Here is a 20,822-nt window from a genome sequence, read left to right on the forward strand (position 1 = left end):
CTCTATAATTTTTCAAGGTATACTTTTGACCACATGAGGATTTTTATGGAATGTACATTTTGACTCCTTCCCCCCCTACCCTCTTATAAATCAGAGTTGAAGAACTGATCTTTTGACATAGCAAAATGTCTTAATTTGGATTAATTTGTGAGTTTGCTGAGGCACTGTACTTCCTAAATTGGCTCCATTCAGATCCTCTTGCTTGCCTGAGGGTATGTTGTTTCATCCTCTTTTAAGCAAGTCATTGTACATCATCAGACACTTAAACACTTCTGCCTGAGGGAGGCTGCTGCAACTTTTGCTGGGGTAAATGTGCAAATATTCTCCCCTATCGTTTAAAGCCAAATCACTCAAACACAAATGATTTTATATTCACTAGCATGATCTGAATCAAAGTTGCATTTTACAGAACAAAATAGCCTTTAAATTCTCAGGCCATCTGCAACATCCGTCCAGTCTTCATAAAACTTAAATGATTATGAATGTCCTTTTCATGCTATGTATCTGTTGAATATTTTTCTAAAATTACTCAGTGGTTTGCTCTTCTGTTCCTTAACCCCTTATCCATTATAATGATAGGAACTATGCTCATTGGAAACACATTGTTGCACATTTTAAACAGTGAAGTTACTTTTCTACTCTATTAAAATGAAGTTGCGAAAAGCACAGATTGTTTGGGTTGTATGTGAGGAGTAAGATGAGAAGTGGGCCTGGGGAGGAGACCTCCCTAAGGAACCTAAAGTTTAATGGTTTGGATGGGGCGCCTGGGTGGCGCAGTCGGTTAAGCGTCCGACTTCAGCCAGGTCACGATCTCGCGGTCCGTGAGTTCGAGCCCTGCGTCAGGCTCTGGGCCGATGGCTCGGAGCCTGGAGCCTGTTTCCGATTCTGTGTCTCCCTCTCTCTCTGCCCCTCCCCCGTTCATGCTCTGTCTCTCTCTGTCCCAAAAATAAATAAAAAAAAAACGTTGAAAAAAAAAATAAATAAAGTTTAATGGTTTGGTAAAGGAATAACAGTTCCAAGGGCCGACTGAGGAGTAGCCAGAGAGGCAGAAAAACAATCAGAGGGGTATAGTGAATGGAAGCTAAGGGTAGTATACCTTTCAAGAAAGAGTTGTCAGCTCTGATGGGCAATGCTGATATATCAAATAAGATAAATACAGAAAATAATTGGATTTATGTGAACAGTTTTGGAGCACTTTGAGAGCAGAATCCAGAGGGACTCTTTATTCGCTTCTTCAAAGATTGAAGGATATATTAGATACCTGTCATACTTGCATTAATGGAGTAGGTATCAGAGACAACTCAAAGAGAGGACTCTTTATTCATAAAACCTTTGATAAATAGTTTTGGTACAAAAGGGTGCATCTACAGAGAAAAGTTTCTTAGTAAAACTATAGGCAAGTACCTATTTCTGTGTTAGAACATTGGGCATTCAAAGTAAGAAAATACTATTTCTATTGAAGTAATAAAGAGGGCTTCCTAGAGAAAGTCAATCTTGAACTTTGAAGGAAATGTAAGATTACCATTTTTTTCAGAAAGGATCTCCTTTTGGACATTGTGAAGGCCCTGGAATGCACAGGAAAGATGAGTTGGTCTCACAGGTTAGGGAACCATTGCCTATTTGGAGCTAGGTAGGACTTAATAACATCGTACTTGAAGAAGAACACAGTATCATTATTCAAGATAGACTATTTGCCACCAATAAATTTATTCACTGAATATTTACTGAGGGACTCCTACATGCAAGGCACTGTTGTAGGAAGCAAAAACATGGAAGTGAGCGAACTAGGGTCCTAGCCCCTCAAAAGCTTAAAGTCTATCAGGAAAGAGAGGCAAACCTCTGATTATAATCAGATTCCGTAAGTAATATTATGGGCATATGGCAGGGTGAAGTGAGAGATGAAAAGTAGTGCACCCACGGGACTATAATGTTCTTAAGGAAGACTTTGGAGAGAGGTCGATGCTAGGGATGAATGCAAAGTGTAAGTAGAAGCTATTTAGACGGGGAGGATTATTTATGGTAGAACATGTTTGGAGGCATAGAACCGCAGGAGAGCATACTTGTCATGGAGATTTGCAAGGAGCTTAGCATGGCCACAGTAGAGAATATGTGTGGAGAAATGGAGTATAGAGTGGCTCCATCAATAAGGGCTTTATAGGCTAGTTCAAGGACTTCGGACTGTATCCCATAGGTAAGCTTAGCATGATAAAGTTGTGGTCAGCTTGGAATTTTAGAAAGATTATCTTGTCTACATAAACAGGGTAAACAGGATAGGGACTAGAAAGTATAAAAAAGACAGAAAACTGGTTATAAGCTATTGTGGCATTCCAGGAAGAAAGTGATGTAGGAATATATATATATAGGAATATAGGATTATAGGATTATAGGAATATATATATAGGAATATAGGAATATATATATATTCCTATATATATATATTTATATATATATATATTTTTTTTATTTATATATATAATATATATATAAATATATATATAAATAAAATATATATATAAATAAATATATATATATTTTATTTATATATATAATATATATATATATATTATATTATATATATATATAAATATATATATATTTTATTTATATATATTATATATATATATTATATATATAAATAATATATATATATATATATATATATATATATATATATATTATATATATATATATATTAGGGCTCCATAGGTTGTATATTGCCAAACTCCTGGGAATGTCTTTCACATAGACTACAGTATGAATAGCCTCTTTATACATCCCAGCAGGATATAAATTCTATGACTATAAGAATGATACCTACCATGGGTGCCTAAGTGGCTCAGTCGGTTAACCAGCTGACTTCAGCTCGGGTCATGATCTCATGGTCAGTGGGTTTGAGCCCCATGTTGGGCTCTGTGCTGACAGCTCAGAGCCCGGAGCCTGCTTCGGATTCTGTCTCTCCCTCTCGCTTTCTCTGCCCCTCCCCCCACTCACTCTGTCACTCTCTCTCTCTCTCTCTCAAAAATGAATAAATGTTAAAAAGAAATTGAAGAAAAAGAATGATATCTACATTATTTACTGAGATGTGTCCAGCACCTGGCTTAATATCTGGTACATAGTAGCCTCTCAAATATTTTGAAGAAATGAAGTTTGATCGAATGTGGGAAGTGGAGCAGAGAGCATTCTAGAATGACTCCAGGCTTATTGGCTTGGTTGCCTAGGTAGATGGTGATTCCATTTACCAAGATGCAGAAAGAGAAACATTTGAAGAAGTAGTTTTTTGATAAATAAGGTTTACCATGCCTATGCAGTATCCACTGGATATATTTAATAGGCATCAGGGATATATGTGTCAGCTCAGAAGAAATGTCCAGGTTGGAGAAAGAAACACATGAAAGGTTTTAGAGCAGAAGTGCAGCTTAAAGCTGTTGTGGTTGACCGGATCACCTCAGAAGAGCATAGAGCGAGGAGAGGAGAGGATCAAAACATATCAACCTGGAGAATAGCACATCAAAAACAAGTGGCATAAAAGGAGCTTGTGGGTGAACATAAAACCAAAGGAGAAAATGAAGGCAACCAGTAAGGAGATGTTTTAGAAGCCAACGTGTGGGGCAATTTCAAAATTTATATGTAGCTAAAATGGAGTAACGGTTAGGTGAAGTGATATAGGTCTAAACCCAGATGATACTCGGAAAGTTAATGCTAAGAGTTGAAGTCAGAACACATGGCACAAGAAGAAGCTGAATTAGTAGGGAAGTGGATTGGAGACATTTTTAGAGGCTGGATAGGAAAACTAAATCATTTTAATTGTAAAGGAGACTGTGCCTGGAATTTTGTTTTAGGAATTCTTCTTGCAATGCAAATTTGCATGCAGAGTGCCCTGGGTTCCTGGCTTTGGATCAATACTTGCTCTGCCTGAGGCTATCTGGTGAACTTCATCCTCAAGGTTTATCACTCCTATGTTCAGTTAGTACTACTATTTGTAGTCCTTAGAAATGTTCCAGTACTTTTGTACAAATTTATAAAGTGACAGTACCAATTTTTTCTTCCAGTATTTTTCAGTCTAGCCTCTGTTCTGCCTTGAAGGAATATTAAAGTTTAATTATACAGCATCTTTGAGAAGCGTAGATTGCTGTGAGTTTGATATTGACCTATTTCACAATTTTATTGTGAATAATACCAAACAAAAATAATTACAAAGCATTTAAAAACCTGAACACTGGATCCTTGGGAAGATGGCGGCGTAGGAGGACGCTGGGCTCACCGCGCGTCCTGCTAATCACTTAGATTCCACCTACACCTGCCTAAAGAACCCAGAAAACCGCCAGAGGATTAGCAGAACGGAGTCTCCGGAGCCAAGCGCAGACGAGAGGCCCACGGAAGAGGGTAGGAAGGGCGGCGAGGCGGTGCGCGCTCCACGGACTGGCGGGAGGGAGCCGGGGCGGAGGGGCGGCTCGCCGGCCAAGCAGAGCCCCCGAGTCGGGCTGGCAAAAGCGGAGGGGCCGGACGGACTGTGTTCCGACAGCAAGCGCGACTTAGCGTCTGGGAGGTCAGAAGTTAACAGCTCTGCTCAGAAAGCGGAAAGGCTGGAGGACAAAGGGAGGGAGAGCTGCTGAGCCCCCGGACGGACGGCAGAGCTCAGCTTGGCGGGGAACAAAGGCGCTCGCCAGCGCCATCTCCCCCGCCCATCCCCCAGCCAAAATCCCAAAGAGAACCAGTTCCTGCCAGGGAACTTGCTCGCTCCGCGCAAACACCCAACTCTGTGCTTCTGCGGAGCCAAACCTCCGGCAGCGGATCTGACTCCCTCCTGCTGCCACAGGGCCCCTCCTGAAGTGGATCACCTAAGGAGAAGCGAGCTAAGCCTGCCCCTCCTGCCCCCGTGCACCTTGCCTACCCACCCCAGCTAATACGCCAGCTCCCCAGCACCACAAGCCTGGCAGTGTGCAAGTAGCCCAGACGGGCCACGCCACCCCACAGTGAATCCCGCCCCTAGGAGAGGGGAAGAGAAGACACTCACCAGTCTGACTGTGGCCCCAGCGGTGGGCTGGGGGCAGACATCAGGTCGGACTGCGGCCCCGCCCACCAACTCCAGTTATACACCACAGCACGGGGGAAGTGCCCTGCAGGTCCTCACCGCTCCAGGGACTGTCCAAAATGACCAAACGGAAGAATTCCCCTCAGAAGAATCTCCAGGAAATAACAACAGCTAATGAACTGATCAAAAAGGATTTAAATAATATAACAGAAAGTGAATTTAGAATAATAGTCATAAAATTAATCGCTGGGCTTGAAAACAGTATACAGGACAGCAGAGAATCTCTTGCTACAGAGATCAAGGGACTAAGGAACAGTCACGAGGAGCTGAAAAACGCTTTAAACGAAATGCAAAACAAAATGGAAACCACCACGGCTCGGATTGAAGAGGCAGAGGAGAGAATAGGTGAACTAGAAGATAAAGTTATGGAGAAAGAGGAAGCTGAAAGAAAGAGAGATAAAAAAATCCAAGAGTATGAGGGGAAAATTAGAGAACTAAGTGATACACTAAAAAGAAATAATATACGCATAATTGGTATCCCAGAGGAGGAAGAGAGAGGGAAAGGTGCTGAAGGGGTACTTGAAGAAATTATAGCTGAGAACTTCCCTGAACTGGGGAAGGAAAAAGGCATTGAAATCCAAGAGGCACAGAGAACTCCCTTCAGACGTAACTTGAATCGATCTTCTGCACGACATATCATAGTGAAACTGGCAAAATACAAGGATAAAGAGAAAATTCTGAAAGCAGCAAGGGATAAACGTGCCCTCACATATAAAGGGAGACCTATAAGACTCGTGACTGATCTCTCCTTTGAAACTTGGCAGGCCAGAAAGGCTTGGCACGATATCTTCAGTGTGCTAAACAGAAAAAATATGCAGCCGAGAATCCTTTATCCAGCAAGTCTGTCATTTAGAATAGAAGGAGAGATAAAGGTCTTCCCAAACAAACAAAAACTGAAGGAATTTGTCACCACGAAACCAGCCCTACAAGAGATCCTAAGGGGGATCCTGTGAGACAAAGTACCAGAGACATCACTACAAGCATAAAACATACAGACATCACAATGACTCTAAACCCGTATCTTTCTATAATAACACTGAATGTAAATGGATTAAATGCGCCAACCAAAAGACATAGGGTATCAGAATGGATAAAAAAACAAGACCCATCTATTTGCTGTCTACAAGAGACTCATTTGAGATCTGAGGACACCTTTAGATTGAGAGTGAGGGGATGGAGAACTATTTATCATGCTACTGGAAGCCAAAAGAAAGCTGGAGTAGCCATACTTATATCAGACAAACTAGACTTTAAATTAAAGGCTGTAACAAGAGATGAAGAAGGGCATTATATAATAATTACAGGGTCTATCCATCAGGAAGAGCTAACAATTATAAATGTCTATGCGCCAAATACCGGAGCCCCCAGATATATAAAACAGTTACTCATAAACATAAGCAACCTTATTGATAAGAATGTGGTCATTGCAGGGGACTTTAACACCCCACTTACAGAAATGGATAGATCATCTAGACACACAGTCAATAAAGAAACAAGGGCCCTGAATGATACATTGGATCAGATGGACTTGACAGATATATTTAGAACTCTGCATCCCAAAGCAACAGAATATACTTTCTTCTCGAGTGCACATGGAACATTCTCCAAGATAGATCATATACTGGGTCACAAAACAGCCCTTCATAAGTTTACAAGAATTGAAATTATACCATGCATACTTTCAGACCACAATGCTATGAAGCTTGAAATCAACCACAGGAAAAAGTCTGGAAAACCTCCAAAAGCATGGAGGTTAAAGAACACCCTACTAACGAATGAGTGGGTCAACCAGGCAATTAGAGAAGAAATTAAAAAATATATGGAAACAAACGAAAATGAAAATACAACAATCCAAACTCTTTGGGACGCAGCGAAGGCAGTCCTGAGAGGAAAATACATTGCAATCCAGGCCTATCTCAAGAAACAAGAAAAATCCCAAATACAAAATCTAACAGCACACCTAAAGGAAATAGAAGCAGAACAGCAAAGGCAGCCTAAACCCAGCAGAAGAAGAGAAATCATAAAGATCAGAGCAGAAATAAACAATATAGAATCTAAAAAAACGGTAGAGCAGATCAACGAAACCAAGAGTTGGTTTTTTGAAAAAATAAACAAAATTGACAAACCTCTAGCCAGGCTTCTCAAAAAGAAAAGGGAGATGACCCAAATAGATAAAATCATGAATGAAAATGGAATTATTACAACCAATCCCTCAGAGATACAAACAATTATCAGGGAATACTATGAAAAATTATATGCCAACAAATTGGACAACCTTGAAGAAATGGACAAATTCCTAAACACCCACACTCTTCCAAAACTCAATCAGAAGGAAATAGAAAGCTTGAACAGACCCATAACCAGTGAAGAAATTGAATCGGTTATCAAAAATCTCCCAACAAATAAGAGTCCAGGACCAGATGGCTTCCCAGGGGAGTTCTACCAGACGTTTAAAGCAGAGATAATACCTATCCTTCTCAAGCTATTCCAAGAAATAGAAAGGGAAGGAAAACTTCCAGACTCATTCTATGAAGCCAGTATTACTTTGATTCCTAAACCAGACAGAGACCCAGTAAAAAAAGAGAACTACAGGCCAATATCCCTGATGAATATGGATGCAAAAATTCTCAATAAGATACTAGCAAATCGAATTCAACAGCATATAAAAAGAATTATTCACCATGATCAAGTGGGATTCATTCCTGGGATGCAGGGCTGGTTCAACATTCGCAAATCGATCAACGTGATACATCACATTAACAAAAAAAAAGAGAAGAACCATATGATCCTGTCAATCGATGCAGAAAAGGCCTTTGACAAAATCCAGCACACTTTCTTAATAAAAACCCTTGAGAAAGTCGGGATAGAAGGAACATACTTAAAGATCATAAAAGCCATTTATGAAAAGCCCACAGCTAACATCATCCTCAATGGGGAAAAACTGAGAGCTTTTTCCCTGAGATCAGGAACACGACAGGGATGCCCACTCTCACCGCTGTTGTTTAATATAGTGCTGGAAGTTCTAGCATCAGCAATCAGACAACAAAAGGAAATCAAAGGCATCAAAATTGGCAAAGATGAAGTCAAGCTTTCGCTTTTTGCAGATGACATGATATTATACATGGAAAATCCGATAGACTCCACCAAAAGTCTGCTAGAACTGATACATGAATTCAGCAAAGTTGCAGGATACAAAATCAATGTACAGAAATCAGTTGCATTCTTATACACTAACAATGAAGCAACAGAAAGACAAATAAAGAAACTGATCCCATTCACAATTGCACCAAGAAGCATAAAATACCTAGGAATAAATCTAACCAAAGATGTAAAAGATCTGTATGCTGAAAACTATAGAAAGCTTATGCAGGTAATTGAAGAAGATATAAAGAAATGGAAAGATATTCCCTGCTCATGGATTGGAAGAATAAATATTGTCAAAATGTCAATACTACCCAAAGCTATCTACACATTCAATGCAATCCCAATCAAAATTGCACCAGCATTCTTCTTGAAACTAGAACAAGCAATCCTAAAATTCATATGGAACCACAAAAGGCCCCGAATAGCCAAAGTAATTTTGAAGAAGAAGACCAAAGCAGGAGGCATCACAATCCCAGACTTTAGCCTCTACTACAAAGCTGTCATCATCAAGACAGCATGGTATTGGCATAAAAACAGACACATAGACCAATGGAATCGAATAGAAACCCCAGAACTAGACCCACAAACGTATGGCCAACTCATTTTTGACAAAGCAGGAAAGAACATCCAATGGAAAAAAGACAGTCTCTTTAACAAATGGTGCTGGGAGAACTGGACAGCAACATGCAGAAGGTTGAAACTAGACCACTTTCTCACACCATTCACAAAAATAAACTCAAAATGGATAAAGGACCTGAATGTGAGACAGGAAACCATCAAAACCTTAGAGGAGAAAGCAGGAAAAGACCTCTCTGACCTCAGCCGTAGCAATCTCTTACTCGGCACATCCCCAAAGGCAAGGGAATTAAAAGCAAAAGTGAATTACTGGGACCTTATGAAGATAAAAAGCTTCTGCACAGCAAAGGAAACAACCAACAAAACTAAAAGGCAACCAACGGAATGGGAAAAGATATTTGCAAATGTCACATCGGACAAAGGGCTAGTATCCAAAATCTATAAAGAGCTCATCAAACTCCACACCCGAAAAACAAATAACCCAGTGAAGAAATGGGCAGAAAACATGAATAGACACTTCTCTAAAGAAGACATCCGGATGGCCAACAGGCACATGAAAAGATGTTCAACGTCGCTCCTCATCAGGGAAATACAAATCAAAACCACACTCAGATACCACCTCACGCCAGTCAGAGTGGCCAAAATGAAGAAATCAGGAGACTATAGATGCTGGAGAGGATGTGGAGAGACGGGAACCCTCTTGCACTGTTGGTGGGAATGCAAATTGGTGCAGCCGCTCTGGAAAGCAGTGTGGAGGTTCCTCAGAAAATTAAAAATAGACCTACCCTATGACCCAGCAATAGCACTGCTAGGAATTTATCCAAGGGATACAGGAGTACTGATGCATAGGGGCACTTGTACCCCAATGTTTATAGCAGCACTCTCAACAATAGCCAAATTATGGAAAGAGCCTAAATGTCCATCAACTGATGAATGGATAAAGAAATTGTGGTTTATATACACAATGGAATACTACATGGCAATGAGAAAAAATGAAATATGGCCTTTTGTAGCAACGTGGATGGAACTGGAGAGTGTGATGCTAAGTGAAATAAGCCATACAGAGAAAGACAGATACCATATGGTTTCACTCTTATGTGGATCCTGAGAAACGTAACAGAAACCCATGGGGGAGGGGAAGGGAAAAAAAAAAAAAAGAGGTTAGAGTGGGAGAGAGCCAAAGCATAAGAGACTGTTAAAAACTGAGAACAAACTGAGGGTTGATGGGGGGTGGGAGGGAGGGCAGGGTGGGTGATGGGTATTGAGGAGGGCACCTTTTGGGATGAGCACTGGGTGTTGTATGGAAACCAATTTGACAGTAAATTTCATATATTAAAAATAAATAAATAAATAAATAAATAAATAAATAAATAAATAAAAAAAAAAAAAAAAAAAAAAAATAAAAACCTGAACACTGAATAGAAATGCTTAAAAAGAATAGCCGAGCTGGACTATGCCATTTACTGATTGCTTATTATTATGCAAATTCAGTCACTAGACTAACAAATCTTATTAACCAATCTAAAGAATAAATACATTGCATTGAAAACTTTTAGGTGATATATATTTTCTGCTTGCAGATGTCCATATTTTTAGAGGACAACAAGTAACATTAGAACTCAGAAGGAAGTAGAAATGTTGATTAAAGCCTTGGAAAATGAGATTCATGAGGAAGTGTCAAGGAACAATTTAGATAGGGAAAGACAGGCTAAGAAGACACAAATTTGGATATAAATATGTTTAAAATTATTAAGTGAGAATAAAAACAAAACTTGAACTCTAATGGAGAGAAATATGTAACTTAAAAACACTATCATTGACTTTTGTTTTGTTTTTTTTCTCTTTTTTTCTTTTAGTATTTGTGATCTAGCTGAATTATACTTAATATGGTAAAATATTCTGAATCAACATCCCCAAAGAATAATGTTTCAAGTAGTAACTGTGGTAGGAGGGTGATTATTATTTGAAGGTTAATGTGTCACTGCGGTTACTGCATATTAGGTTTGGTTTTGGGCTCAGTTCCCAAGACCCTTCAATCTTCATTTTATTAAAGTAATCTTTTTTCCCCCAAAGGGTCCATGTGGCATTTTTTCAATGAATCTTTAAGTTCTTACCAAAATGGATATTACCGTTCAAATTAAAGCTTATAAAATATTTATCATAATTACCATTAATAATTGCTATGCAGTTTTATTTAGGCATGATGAATGGAAGTAGCACATTTTTTGAAATATCTCTTAGTAATATTTAGGTGTAATGAGATTGTCTTTTAAAGCATAAGAGCCATGGATTTACTTTTGGAACAGTATTATCTTGGTCTTTGTTGTGTAGGTATTCCAGCTCGTTGTTGCTTTAATTTGATGATTTTCAATATCTAGCTTCTTGGTTGTTGTATAAAGATTTGGGCGCAGACCTTCCTCAGAGTAGAAACAGCAATATGTAGTCAACAAATGTTCCTCATATATGCTAGGAACTGTCCTGGGTGCTAAAAAAAAACCACACAAAAACACAAAAGGTCTCTGTCATTAAGAACTCACCAGAAAGGTAGACACAGAAGTAAATAAGTGTGTTATAATACGGAAATTAATTGATATGTAGATGTGCCTTCTAGGCTTACTAACTATGTCTTGGAAAGTTTCCCCAGTTAATTTTTAATGGTTACATAGGAGATAGCTACTTGTTGAAAAGGGAGTAGGAAATTCTCAAGGAACACACCATTAAATTAAGACCTAGAAATGTTGAGGACTGAAGTGGTGAGAGAGAAGTCCGGAGAGGTAGTTCAGGGCATCAGATGAGAGTAGGCTATAGATACACTGTTAAAGTTTGAACTTCACTCTATAGTTGACAGGGAACTTCCTAGGATGTAGGCTAGGAAAATATCATGGTCAGATTGTGTTTTGGGGTAGATCATTGTGGCATCTTTGTTACAAGATGACTTGAAGTGGCATGGAAAGGGAAGAAGCTGCTAACAGGATGAGGTACTGCCATGGTGAGGTGATGGTAGGGATGGGAAAGAGAGCAAAGACTTAAGAGATATTTACAATGTTAAATGGGTGGAATTGGGAGTTTGATTCGGCAAGTGATGGAGGGCATGAAAGAAACTAAGAGCCAGAAAATAACCGATATATCAGTTCTGATATTTGGATGTCACGTCAACTCTAACAATGATGAACACTTGTGTAATGTTTCATATTCATAACTCAGACTAACTCCGTGTGGTAAGGAGAGAAAGTATAATTATCAGCCTTACTTAAACATAAGGGCATAAAATCCAATGGATGCTAAGCTATTTAATATTAATTATGCAGTTAGTTAAGTGATAGAGCCTGCTATTGAACCCAGGTCTTCTGACTTTGCAGCCTTGTGCTTTTCACTATACTCACACCCACACACTTGTTGATGTTTGTAGGACTAGTTACTCTATGGACCATATAGTGACTATGTTAAGCAAGCTATCCAGAAAGGCAGATATTTAAAACAATCAGTGGATAATTCCTTGGTAAGTGGCACATATTTACAGTGGCATTTATTATACAGATATTTGTTTTGCTCTTCTATATGGATTATTTTACAAAATAAAAATAATATACTAGGTGCCTCTATTGGAAAACTAAGCATGTCGCCATTTGTTGCTTTCATGCACAAATGTAAATAAATGGATAGTAGTGGGTCCTTAAAAGCCCTAAGGTAAATTTTAGACTTACTTTTTTTACTGCCAATTTAAAATGACGTCTTCATGTATTTTACCTAGAGACATATATATTTTACCTAGATATATATATATATATATATATATATATATATATATATATACATATATATATATATGTATATATGTATTAATGTATAGATACATAGAGAGAGCATGTATGTGTTTCATATTTTACATGAGTTACATGGGCCTCATTTCTTCTCATTATTGGACACATTTTTTTCTTCTGTCCTTAGTGGATCTTTTTTTAAATCAAAAGATATACAAGAAGAATATAATATCATATGATTTTCTGTAGTGTCTATCATATTTTCAACCTAAATTTAAATGTGTATAGTGCTTTTTCACTGTATAAAATATAGTATATTATGTATACCATGTAAAATATATGTAAAATATATACATATATTAAAAATATGTGCCTTATTCAGGAACTGTTAAATTAACTCTCTGTAGAATAATATAATTTTTAAAACTGCTTCATTTTATAGATGAAGCAATTGAAACTCATTCAAGTGACTCCTAACATGCAAATCAGTGTCCTTCTGAATCATTATGCTGTCATGGTTACCAGTGAATATGCTTATATTCTTGATATGTTATTAAGGAAGAGAAAGGGTAAAGTCAACATATGTGAATATCTATGCATGATCCAGTCTATGTTTGCTCATTTCACATTTGTTATGTTAACCGAATGAAGAAGACAAGGGGCTTCTAAAATTTATACCCTGAAATGTGCAAGGGGTGGTTGATTTTAATTCCCCATATGCAGCAAAATATACATTTTAGGTTCCTTTTTAAACATATGAGTTCATTTGGTTCAATACAAAATTTCAACTGATCCTTCAGCCATCAATGCTATGTATTGATAAGTAATCTGGTTAGAGTAATATGCGACATTTTTGGCCAAACTACAAAACAATGAAAACTGACCAACTATTGTCTTTGTCTTTATTTAACAATTAATCTATAGCTCAAAAAGAAATAGGAATTTTATCTTGTATGCTTTTGTGTTCAATGTTTTTTTGGTTAGGGGGTGGGTTTTTTGTTTTGTTTTGTATGTGTGTTTGTTTTATATTTGTATTCTGTCATTTGGAATAAGATACAAGGGTTAAAAATATCATTAGGTCCATGGGTATTTTGAGAATGGTAGAGGAACTCTGAGAGAACTATAGTTAATATACCCATAAGTAATTCATACGTGTCTCAGAATAGTTGGTATTACCGAGACTCATTGAAACACTGATACTGACCCAAATTTGGTGAAAGAAGGAAGGAAGAAAATCAATACCAGAGACCAAGAGTAATACATTCTAATTTGCCTCAATATAATAAATTTACATTGTTTTTGTTAATATTAAATATGTGATGAATATTAAAGTGTATTCCTGAAAGCAGTTATCTGTAATCTTGTTATTAGTATGATTTTTAACAAAAAATATTGTGAAATGGAAATCTTGGGTTTATTTGGAGTCAAAAGGATAAGATGGAGGAGAGCTTAAAGAAAATGATTAAGTAATAAAAAGTCATAAACTTTCGTCCCAAGAAATAATAATGAAAAGTAACCTTACTGAGTTCTTACCATGTATCAGGCACTATTCTTAAACTTACTCATGTAGCCCTCATATAACCCAATGGACTTAGCTCTGTTATTATTCCCATTTTTACAGATGGGAGAACTAAGACCCAATGATATTATGATTATGATTACACTAAGAATTTCTAGAATTTGGACTTAAACCCCCCAAAGTTTGGCCCACATTTCAGCCATGCAATTTAAGTTGAGATCATGGGGAAGGGCCTGAAAATGAGCAACAGCACATTTAACTTGATGCTGAGACCCCCAGCTGCTATTTTATGGCTCATAATTACTCCTTGATCAGAAGCCACTCTGATCAACTCTGTGACTTGGAGCAAGTCTTTACCTTATAAGCCTGAATACTTCATTAGTTACAGTGAGATAATAATACTTAACCTATAGGCAATCGGGGCAATCAAATAAGACTGTATGCATTTTTATATAAGTAGATAATAAATGGAATTGCTGTAGTGGTTGTTATTGCCTCGAGTTTGGGGCTTAGCTGAGTCTTGCAAAAATGTTTTCAACTCATAATATTTATTTGGGAAGTTGAATGTCCATTTTTAATAGCTTACCAAGTACTTACTGAGACTGGCAGTTTGGAGAAGCATATTACTTTATTTCATCTAGTAAATACTACTGTCTTTTATTCCTCTCTTTATCCCTTCTTCCTTCCTTATTTCCTTTTAGTTACACCCGTTTTCTAGGAGTCTGGAATATATAATACATTCCCAGAGGTGTTTTATAGGCATTTATTCTAGGACCTATTTCTGTGAATATATAACAGGTACTCATAGAAATAGATCCTAGATTCCTTGCAATTTCTGCTTGTTAAAATCTTCCTGACCCTGTTGGAATCTGTCCAACTCAAATGTCACTTCCTTTATAGCATCTATCTTGATTACCTCAGCCGGCGGGGGGCGGGGGGGGGGGCAGGGAACATCTTTTTTTTTTTTTTTTTTTTTTCTGAAATCCTAGGGAAAAAGATCCATGAGGAATAAGGACAAGGTGGTTTGATGTAAATTGTACAAGTGGTGGATTTTATGGTCACACCCTAAAGTGATTTAAATGCATAAAGCTTACTCCTTACAAAATGTTTGTTGAACAAAAATATGATGTTGGGATACATCATATTGATCTCATCTCACCCATTTTCTTATACCAACACTTTTTTCACATTGCCACCTGACTTCCCCCAACTTCCCACTATGTAGCTGACTCTTAACTTAATCTGGCATATGAATACTATCCCAGGTAATAGGTTTATAATCTTATTTTTCTTGGCTTTAGATTCTCATTTGAATATTTCACCATAAATAGTGACTTAATTGAATATAATACTAAAAACAAACAACAAAAGCAAAAATCAACAAATGGAGTTGTGTCAAATTTTAAAACTTCTGGACCACAAAGGAGACAACCAAAATGAAAAGGCAACCTAGAGAATGGGAGAAAATTTTTTCAAACCTTATATTGGTAAAAGGTTAATATCCAAAATATATGAAGAATGCATAACAACTCAGTAACAAAAAACATCAGATTTAAAAGGGGCCGAGTAGCTAAATAGGTATATTTCCAAAGAAGTCATCCAAATGGCCAACAAGTACATGAAAGATGCTCAACATCACTTATCATTGGGAAAATGGAAATCAAAACCACATTGAGATATTATCACACACCTGTTAGAATGCCTATCATCAAGAAGACAAAAGATTATACGTATTGGAGAGGGTGTGGAGAAAAAGGAACCCTTGTACAATGTTGGTGGGAATGTAAATTGGTTCAGCCACTATAGAAAATAATATGAGAGTTTTTCAAAAAATTAAAAATAGATCAGGAATTCCAGTATTAATCAGGAATTAATCAGGATCAGTATTAATCAGGAATTCCACTTCTAGGTATGTATCTACAAGGAATGAAAACAGGGTGTCACAAAGATATACTCCCAAGTTTATTACAGCATTATTCACAACCTAAGTGCATATCAATTGATGAATAGAAAAATAGGATGTGATATATACAGGTGAATATAAATATATATGAATATATAAATATATAGGATGAATGGATAAATAGGATATGACCATATATATAATATCCTCTATATATTAATTATATAGAGGATATATATATAATATTATATTATTATTCACCCATGACAAAGGACATTTTGCTGTTTGCAATATGGATGGAACTTGAGGACATTATGCTAAGTGAGATAAGTCAGACAAATACTATGATATATCACTTACATGTGGGATATAAAAAAAATTTAGAATTCCAAACTTGTAAAAACAGAAAATAAGATGGTGTTTACCAGCGGTGGGGGATGGACAATGGGACAGGTGTTGTTTCAGGGTACAGATTTGCAAGAAGTAGTAAATAAGTCTTAGAGATCTAATGTACAGTATAGTGAATATAGACAATACAATCATATTATAATAATCAAACTTGCTGAGAGACTTGATCTTAATTATTACCATCACTGAAAAGTAATGATAATTATACAGTAGGCTAGAGGTGCTAATTGTTGCTATAATGGCAATCATATTGCTATATATGAATGTATCAAATTAACATGTATACACCTTAAATTTACACAACGTTATATGTCAAATATATTTCAATTAACAAAAAACCAGCGACTTAAATGGATTGGATTTCCAATATGGTAATTAATGAGGATAGCATCATTGCAGACAGGTAAAGGAGATACTTGGAGGTTTATATGAGGTCTTGTGATTCTCACATGTGCGCACTAAATATAAAGACAATTGATTGTTTTTAAATTGGTTTCGCTTTGGTGTTTCAGACAATATTTTGAAGACTTAATTTTCTTAGAGTAGTTTTAGGTCCACAGAAAAATTCAGAGGAAGGTACAGAAACTCCCCATATGTGCCTTGCTCCCACACATGCATACCCTTCCCCAGTAACATTCCCTACCAGAGTGGTACATTTATTAAAATTGATGATTCTATATCGATACCATCATAATCACCCAAAGTCCATAGTTTACCTTAGGGGTCACTCTTGGTATTGTACATTATATGGTTTTGGACAAATGTATAGTGACATGTGTACATCACTGTGGTGTCACAAAGAGAGCTTTCACTACCTTTAAAAATCCTCTGTGCTCCCCCTATTTATCCTTTAACCAGTTTAGAGCAAAATTAAAAAATTAATGTTTATTTATTTCTGAGACAGAGGGAGACAGAGCAGGAGTGGGGGAGGGGCAGAGAGAGCAGGAGACACAGAATCCAAAGCAGGCTCCAGGCTCTGAGCTGTCAGCACAGAGCCCGACGTGGGGCTCAAACTCACAGACCGTGAGACCATGACCTGAGTCCAAGTCAGATGTCCAACCGACTGAGCCACCCAGGCACCCCAAAAGCAAATTTTTAAAGACCAAAATTAACCAGTGATACTTATTTCTACATTTTTATTAAGTGAGATATTATTCCTAGTGTTAGCCTTCTCATCAGAGATGCCTCTGTAACACTGAAAAGCTCAACAAAACTAGTATTATTTGAGGAAATCACCTCTGGGTCAGAATTGTCCCAGTCATCAACTGTTCCTCCATTCCTGTATAAGCAGGGTTCCTACCAGTGACTGTGGGTGCTATAGACTTGCTTCTGAAAGAGCTACCACATAAACAAAAACAAAAGGTAAAAATAGATGAATGTCAATCATTATGTACAAAACTGTTGGCGAAAACACAAAGTAGGCAATTAAAGATGGTTTCATAGAGGAAAGAGTTTGCGTCAACCCAAAGAAAAAGGATAGTCATGATGAGAGAAGTTTGAGGAGGTGCAAAGGGAAGAGTAAAGTCACAAACATAAGAAGGTCACCAAAATAACCTAGAAGCAAATAGCCATGGGTTTGGATGGACTAAGGGTGCATAAAAGCATATGGGGGTGGGAATATTTTCCAGGGCCAGTCCTGATACACTACTTGATTTATGTCCTTGAGCATGGAGAACCATGGAAAGATATAAGCATGAGAGTGATGCAGTGACCATGATCTTGGGCAGGAGGATGGATGGATGTTTCAGCACTTCATGGAATAGTTTGAGGATACGAGAGACCGGAGGTCCAGAGAACTTTTCCAAGGGAGAGGTACGAGCAGTGCCAGTTTTTTTGAGTTTGCAGAGTTTCAGGTGCTAGAGGGTCAGTTAGGCATGAATGGATGACAGGTGGAAATGTGAAGCCAACAGAGAGGAGAAAGACTAAGGAAGAAAGAAGCAGGGGTCACCTGCTGTGTAAACAGGAAGCCAGGCAGGAAGTGGCCAGCCAGCAGACCCAAGCCTTTCTCTATTGGCTGAAAGAAGAGAAAGCAGTGAGGATGGATGGATGTGAAACTGACAGAGAGGCAGAAAACAGAGAACCTGGCTCATCCAGTCCCAGAGTACAAGAAAGGGTGGTGATGGATCATTTTGGGTATAGAGGAGAAGGAAAAATGAAAGAAACCTTTGACTTGGATGTCCCCGGAGACCATCCAGAAGGCAGTTTCATTTGAGTGGTGAGAACAAAAGCACATTTCAAGGAACTGAGGGATGATCCAATACATGGTTTCCTCAGAAAAAGACATGTATAGTAGAACAGTTCATTGGCTTTGTGTGCTTTTTTAAAAAATTCAAGGTGGTTACAGTAATAGTATTATGGAAATTAAATATAAGTTTAAATTGATATTTTAACACAGTATCTTAACACTGACTTTTCATCTGAATTTAGGAAATAATTTTGGGTACCAATTACATACTGAACACTGGGCATAAAGAAATGTAAAGAGGTTGGTGCTCCAGGAGCATCAAGAAAAAGAGGGAGACATTAAACACATTACAGTGTGACAGTCCACCACGTGCAGTCATTTAGGATTGTAAACAAGCCACACGTATAAGAGAATGACTCACTTTATTGAGATGAGTGGCGGGAATGAAAGTTTGGGGGGAACAGAAAAGATTTTTTTTTTCTGAAAAAAATCTCACCTTACCTGGATCTTAAAAGAAAAATAGTTTCCAACCAGAAAAGGGAAGAAAGATGGTTCAGATCTCTGCAACTGACTAAATTGGGTGGGTTCAAAGAAATTAACTCAAATTTAACTCAATTTACTAACTCATAAAGTGAGGGAGTCATCTTTATTGCTAACGATCCTTCGTTTAGTCATCAACAAGTATTTGCTATTTACTATGTGCCAAGCCCTGAGTTAAGTGCTAGGCATTTGGCAAATGCAATGAGAATCAAGTGGGGGAAAAAAAAAACTATTACAAAATATTTTATTTGGGCTCAGGACAAAATGAAAAGGATCTGTCATTATTCGTAATAGGAATGCAAGTGAATGAAACAATGCAGGAAGTTAAGGAAATGATAAGCAGGCAGTGGTGCTAAAGAATAGGAAGAATGTATAGTACACCTGAGATGATAGGTGGTCGGGCTGTGCTTAGGACCAGAGGAGAGAGAGGCAGGAAAGAGATGAGACAGGAGCCAGATCATGAAGGATCTCTGAAGGGTTTGAACTTTATATTACAGGGAAAAGGAACAAGAAGAGGATTTTTCAGCAGGGACAAGATGTGATTCCATTTGCATTTTAGAAGACCAAATAGTATGCTCTTCTAATTCACTAAGGTGTTTAATATGATCGAAGTACTAGATTTGCAAAGTTGATAAGTAATCTTGATTCTATCTGTTGAACGAGCATGTGCTGAGGATCTGCTGTTTGCCAGGCATCATTCTGAGCTCTGAGGATGCAGAAATGAATAAAATGCGTTCTGCTCTAAAAGAAATCCAGCCCATTGAGTGAGGCAGTTGTATACATAGATAATTGCCTATCGTAGAACACATGCAATAATAAAGATATGTGCTGGGCATGAATGTTTCACAACACTGGAAAACATCAATAAAAACCAAAAGATAATCATATACTTTAACATTTGTTTGTAAGAAGTTCACAAATGGGTAGATTTCAAAAATGCCAAAAGAAAAATGTAAAATAAACTTATTTCTGCACCTCCTGAAAAAAAATATTATTATGTAGGGACACAGAATGAGTATGACCGAGTTTTCTTGGAACTCCCCTTTTTGGAGAATAGGGATAATGTTTACTCCCATAGTATTTCACATAGGTTTGATAAATATAATTAAAGAATGTCTGTCTACATTAGGAAGGACTGATTCCAGGTTTTGACCTGAAATACAAAGCATGATCATTTCAAACATTAATTTTAATAAAGTGACAGTTGCTTCTTAATGAAACTTTCATTAAGGAACCGTGTTCCCAAGTCATGTAGTAACTTTTAATGAGTGAGAAAGTAAATGGGGATTGATTTACTATTTACTATTTGTACTGGTAGTTCTTATTTAACACTTATATTGGAGCTTATATTTAATATTACATTTTTTAAATCTGTTTTCCATTTTATACATCATTTACCATTTATTGATCCCCTCCTGTCAGCCAAGTATTATGTTGACAGTTATAAATGCAAGGGTGAAAAAGACAGAGGTGGTCCCTGTTTCTCAGAGGCTGGTTGGGTCAGGTTGTTCATCAGAGAGAAGTTGGAGGCAGGATAAGAGGACATGCTGTGGTAGGAGCAGAGACATTGATTGGGATTTGGGGAGTCAGGACCTCCTTTGTGGAAGAAATAAACATCTAAGTAAGAAACTGAAGAATAAGTAGGAGCTAGACAAAAGAGAAGCCTTGTATTCTGTGCTGAAGGACTGGTTCCA

The 20,822-nt window shown here is 37.5% G+C and overlaps 1 protein-coding gene across 10 annotated transcripts in view; it reads left to right on the forward strand.

Annotated features, from left to right (window-relative positions):
* The window catches only part of NOL4 (nucleolar protein 4), a 417,551-nt gene that overhangs the window by 204,214 nt on the left and 192,515 nt on the right, over nt 1–20,822 (forward strand). The gene's annotated exons all lie outside the window — the stretch shown is intronic.

This window comes from Neofelis nebulosa, chromosome 11 (assembly GCF_028018385.1).
Source record: "Neofelis nebulosa isolate mNeoNeb1 chromosome 11, mNeoNeb1.pri, whole genome shotgun sequence".
NCBI classification, from domain to species: Eukaryota; Metazoa; Chordata; class Mammalia; order Carnivora; family Felidae; genus Neofelis; species Neofelis nebulosa.